The following is a 6283-nucleotide window of genomic DNA, read 5'->3' as shown; positions in this document are numbered from 1 at the left end:
GCAGGTGACAGGGCTCATGTAAATATATGAAACACTGAGTAGAAATGCTGGCTTGATTCCAGCTTTGGCCACAAAAATCAAAGACACTGAGACGTCGGATCCCCAGCTCCGTTTCATGCTGAAATCCAAGCTGCTTCCTAGTGAAGAATACAAGAGGAAGAAATTCAGAAAAGTAGGGGTGGAGACCATGAGGACTCCAAGGAGCGATGCTCTTAACACTCAGTGCTCTCTCCATGTTTGTCTTCTCAGGCTGTTCATGACATGGTGACAACCACCCAACACATTAAATGCTACATGTAAGACAAATCTATGTGTTTAAATAGCAAAACTAGAAAAATATGTGCCCTTTTACATAAACACATTATCTATACCAACTAGGAGTTAGGATATAAAAAGGCGACATTAACAAGCTGAGTCAAACACAGGCATAGCCTCCCCTTCCTTTGCCCTGCTGAGTCTTCACTGTCATAGGGCAGCCTGCAAGCACCTCCATTTCAGAGTCCTGTGTGCAGGTGATAAAAGCAGAGGTGAGCAGCGTGCTAACTGTCCTTCCATCTGAGTCAGCCCTCAGTCACAAAGCCCAGAACCTACTTGATGCATCAGCAGGTGGAGCTGAAGAGCTGTCTGTGCCACTGAGTTAGGGGACATGGAGTCTGTGCTGATAGCATTTTGTACTACTAGATAAATGACAGGAAAGACCTGCTGTATTCCTACAGACCCACGGATGTTTTCCAGAGAAACCCAGCGAGAAATGAATGCATCACCCACTTCATTCATTTGTCCTTTCACTCGATCACTCACAACGTAGAGCACCACACTTAACACTAAAGAGCCACAGAAAGGCACGGGACAGAGATCTGCCCTGGAGAAGCTCATCACTGAGGAGCACAACATAGTTTTCTCCCACGTACTCTGGCATCAGACAGGCCTTGTTCAGGTCACATCTTGACTATTACAGGGGAAGAATGTACCCTCAGATTTTAGGCAAATGACTCACCAGCACATATGAAGCAAGGATTGGTCAATCCACCCCAATAGTTCTCCATCTTCTAATGCTACCTGATGATTTAACATTAAGCTTCATACATGGACCCCTTACAAATTTTGATTCAGTTGGCCTAAGTAAATATCAAATCACCAATAATTTTTAAAGTCACAGGTACTTCTACTGAAAAGCCAGTGAGAAATCCTTTCTTCTTTAGAGTTGGGTGTTAAGGAACATACACCAACACAACCTGCTAAATGAACATGCAACCAACGGCTTTGATGCCCAGGCACAACAGTGGTTCTCTGCATCAGTAAATGTGAGGCATCCAGAGCCTTTATCTGAAACTGATCAATGAGCAGAGAGTACTGAATTCTGGTAGCTTTCTTACAAAGGGAAAAAGAATGGTCTCCCCTTTACAACCTGACCAAAATGCAATAACTGTCTACATTATTCATTTCTGTTGCTGTGATAAAATACCCTAATGAAAACAACTTGAAGAGCCAGGGGTTTTCCTTTGGATTATGGTTGCAGGGAAGGAGTGACAGAAACATTTGCTAGCAGGTCACACTGCATGCACACACGGGAAACAGAGAGAGAGGACAGGAAGGGAATCCGGGCTATAAAAACTCAAAGCTTATATCTAATGATGCACATCCTCCAGAAAGGCTGGACCCCCTAGAGATTACATAACCTTTCCAAACAGTGCCACCAGCTGGGAACAGGGTATCTAAACAGACCCCAGGAGTGGTGGTGTATTCCTGTAACCCTAACACTTGGAAGACAGAAGCAGAAGAAGCAAAAGTCCAATGTCATCTGCTACAAAGCAAGTTCCAGGACAGCCTGGACTCCAGGAGATACCATCTCCAAACAAAATAAACATGCAAGAAAACACTGAAAGAGGAAGTTCCATGATTTAAGAAAAGCCAGGCTGAACAAAGATGTCCTTTTATTAGTTCAGGGGAAATTAATTTTGTGTAAAAATCAGAGCAGGTGAAATCCTACAAACTGTTATGAGAATAGGAGCTAAGCAATATCCCTTCAAACAAGGTAAAAGACATGCCCTGAAACAGTCACAACTCTAAGACACAAAGAAAATCAGATGACATGAATATAAACCAGAATGAGAGAGGGGAAAACTCAGAAAGGAGCTGGTACAAAAGAGGGGGCTTAAAAATGAATCTTAAGCCAGAAGGAACTAAAGAGCAATAGACACAACAGATGATATCATAAGACATCTTAACAAAAGTGGAGAGGAAAACTTAAGCAAACAAAATGAGTGTAGAGTAATAAAACAGGACTACAACATGGGGGAGACTGAGGCAGAGGCAGAAAGGGAAGGAGCTAGATTATCCTGTGCTACATACATAGCCATGTATGTAGTAGCCATGTGAAAGCCATCATGGAAGGGAGTGTAGGGAAGAGAAAGAGGAAAGAGAGAAAGAACGAGCATCGATGAGCAAATGCTGGACACTCAAAGAATATCTGTGATAAAGAAGAAACCCAAAGAAAGGAGAATAGAAAAACACTACAAACACTTCAAACGTTCTTGAGATATTCTCAAAAATGATACAGAAAAGAACATGTTGCACACTGAAGAGCATGAGCTCAGGCCAGTCAATGCTCTAAAGGTCGAGTATGCAAGAGAAAGGGGAGCACATGGCTCATAAAGGAAAGAGAGATATATCACCTTCTCAACACCAACACTTATGATGGGAGAAAACAGGTAACGTGTTTAAGATGCCGAGAGACCAGCGGGAGTGAAGAGTTTCCATCTGGCAGCCCTGCTCTTGAGACTCTTTTCCTCCTATTAGGCTGCCTTGTCCAGCCTTGTTATGAGGGCTTCCCCTCGTCTTATTGTACCTTGCTTTGTTTTGTCATCTCTTGGAGACCTGCCCTTTTCTGAAGGGGAAACAGAGGAGGGGTGGATCTGCGGGAGAGGGAGGTATGAGAGAGCTAGGAGGAGTGGGGAGGGGAGACTGTGATGGGGGTGCATTGTATGAGAGAAGAGTCTTCAATTAAAACAAATAAGGAATCCCTCAAAAAAACTTCTCAGCATGGTAGAACTCAAATATTATTATTATTCCATCTGTCCTTCCAAGAAATTGAGAAAATAAGTTTCTGGCACCAGGTCTTTAAAGGAGCATCAGCCTGAGGACTGGGTGAGCATTGAACATGCACACTTGTGAGTCCAGGGCCAATATGGAGCTACCAGGAATGACAGACTAAGGCTGTGTGCTGGAGCTCTGCGGGTAAAGAGTGGTGCTCACACTTAATCTGTGTGCACACACCTGTGCCAAGATGCCTATGTGGCAGTCAGAGGACAACCTGTCGGAGTCCATTCTCTCCTTGTGCCATATGGTTCCCAGGATCACAGTCTGGTGATCGGGGGTTGGTGGCAGGCACTTTTGTCTGTCATCTCATCAGCCCCTGGCCTTGAAATGGTTTCAATTTAAAAAGCAATTAAGCATTTTGAAGGAAAAGGGCTAATCTCTAGGAAAGCCTGGAATGTCTTTTTCTACCAATTGACGAGGAAGCTACTGAAGACCAAGTCAGAACTCATCACGAAGCACGGAAAAAAAAAGTAACCAATGCAGTTGATTGAGTCTATCAAATCTAAAGGAACTAGTTAATTCAAATCATTTTAAGTCTAATTAGCTATTCTGGAGGAAGATAAAGACCCTGAGAACTAGTGGCTGGTGGGAAAGACTCAAGCATGCTTTATCTTTAACTGCCTGCCTTTGGGTGCAAAGAGTAGGTGGCAGAAACCATCTCTGAAAATGCTGTGGTCCTTGAAAGTCTCTCCACTCACAAACATCTAACCAATGAGCACAACATGGCTGCTCACACTGCTGAGAGACAGAGCAGACCTGGCGTGCTTCCTGAGAGCATGCCACCTCCACTCTTCCAGGACAATGAGGGTGGGTATGAGGAAGTCTTTGCATGCAGCTGCCCACCTGAAACAAGGGCAGACACACGAGCAGCCTGAAGCATGACACAGGACGTAGGAATCAGAAAGGTGGGGGACTGACAGTGAGTTGCAAGGAAAGAGGGGGAAAAAGGGAGGCCCGCAGCCCAAACCACACATAGAGGGCACCAATGGAGACAAGACTAGACTGTAGCTTTCTGGGTGTTCCCCATGAGGGGCATTATACTGCTGGCCAATGCACAGGTCGGGAGAGTGCTTTCCTGAGCAAAACACATGCTGAGGCGTATGAAGGAGCACCCGGAGTGGCTGCAAAGTTCTATATCGTAACCTAAGATGTTTGCAAGGATCTTCATCATATATAGTAACATAACAAAAACTATACACTTAACTCACCTGTCTTTATCTATTTTATTTCCCAGATTTTGTGTTTGTTTGTTTGTTTGTTTCTCTGTGGCTTTGGAGGCTGTCTTAGAACTAGCTCTTTAGGCCAGGCTGATCTCAAACTCACAGAGATCCGCCTGCCTCTGCCTCCCGAGTGCCGGGATTAAAGATGTGTGCCATCACCACCCGACTTATTTCCCAGATTTTTAAGACTGATGTAAAGGGAATAATAAATATTTAAAGAAATCTAACCTCCAATGTCTTTTTCTTGGTAAATTCGTGTTTAATAGGTTACTTTATTTAGACTGGCACTTGCATGTTTCTGGGACTTTTTCCAAGAACCATTACTCTTTAATCAACCAGCTAATGTTCCCTGTGTGCCTACTGTGTGCCATGAGTTTCTGTTCCACATCATGGATGAGCTTGGACCTCTGGCACTTGCATCCTTCCTTAGTTTGGTTGACATGTGTTGAAAGGGCTCACTGTGTCTGGGCTTCTGTTGCTGCTGACACTCCAATTTATGAGCAACTCTTTCTTGTATGATCCAGTTTGTTTATTGAAGAGATCACAAAGGACATCCAGTCACCATCCACAGAGTGGCCTGCATCCTGCTCCTCCCCACCCCCATTACCTGACCCTGCTTGTGATTATGTGGGCAGCTTCTGCTCCATGTACTGAGGACGAAATGGATTCTTCTTGTCTATATTTGGATGACTCAGCGTTCCAGCCTGAGCACCACACAACGCATCCGGAGAGCTGGGGGCTGGAGAGTTTGCACCAGGAAGGTTCCCAGAAAAGCCTCAGTGTGCTGGGTGCTTTTTAAACAACACAAGTTCGCGAGCAGCAGGAAGCAGCTTACTCTTTACACTAGATGAAGCAGCTTCTCCATCAAAGAAGCTACTTTTTTCAAAGTGTTTCAGTTAATTTATTATTTGATAATTGCATACATGTATATAATATACTCTCACCATGCCAATTTTACATACAAAGCAAAGGAACCATAACAGTTGCAAAGCTACAGAATTTCTCTATGGCAAAAAATAATGATAGACAGACAGACAGACAGAGGAAGACAGAACATTGGCCACATGAAAGAGACTGTCCTTAACAGGTTACATGCATTTGTTATGTAGTACTCATCAAACCCTGTTTTACAGATAGTGAAAAAGAGGAACAGACAGGTTAAGTACTTTGCCCAGATCACACAGCTAATGTACATTGCTAGAACTCAACACCCCCACCCCCCCACTCCACCCCACCCCACCCCACCCCCTGGAGGTCTCCTCTAGACCCTGTGCAATCAGCCACAGGTTGCTTCACTGCCACAGGTTTCTTGGGATCTTGGCAAGCTAAAGAATGTGTTTGAATGTTGGCTGCCTTGTCCAATTAACGTTTTATACAGCTCCTTCTGGCAAAAAGCACAGCTGATCTATGATCAAACAGCATCCATTCTGTCTCCTTAATAGCTCGTGGCATGTGGGCTCCTCTCCATCCCCATTGCTGCTGCCTTCATTCATGCCGCCCCTCATTTCCCAATTCAACTGTTACAGTCACCTCCTTATTGACCTTTCTGTCACTAGTTCTAACTGTAGATGAAGATGAGTGGTCCAAATCAAAACACGGAAGGTGCCATGGTGGCCAAGCAGTGCACATACACCAGCCCAAACAACTCCTAGAGGCAGTGGCCAGAGAGAAAGAAGGACAGCATCAAGAAAAATCGGGCACTCACAAATCTAAAGGAAGGCAAAGGTAAAGTCAGTATGAAGACATTAAATAGATCCAGCGTGAACACGGATGTCGGCTGCCAGGGCCTGCCCTCAGAAACCCCCGTGGAAACAGCTGGAGATGCTTATCTGTGCCCCTCCCTAACTCTTCCAACCTCCTTGGGGCTTGGGTCTCCTGATCAGAGGAGCAAGGCTCCTGTACTGGCCTCCTAAGCTGTGCCCCCCGGCAGGCACTGGGCAGGAAGGAGACTCCTCACATGATTC

This window comes from Phodopus roborovskii, unplaced genomic scaffold (assembly GCF_943737965.1).
Source record: "Phodopus roborovskii unplaced genomic scaffold, PHOROB, whole genome shotgun sequence".
Lineage (NCBI taxonomy): Eukaryota > Metazoa > Chordata > Mammalia > Rodentia > Cricetidae > Phodopus > Phodopus roborovskii.
This window is presented reverse-complemented; position numbering follows the sequence as displayed.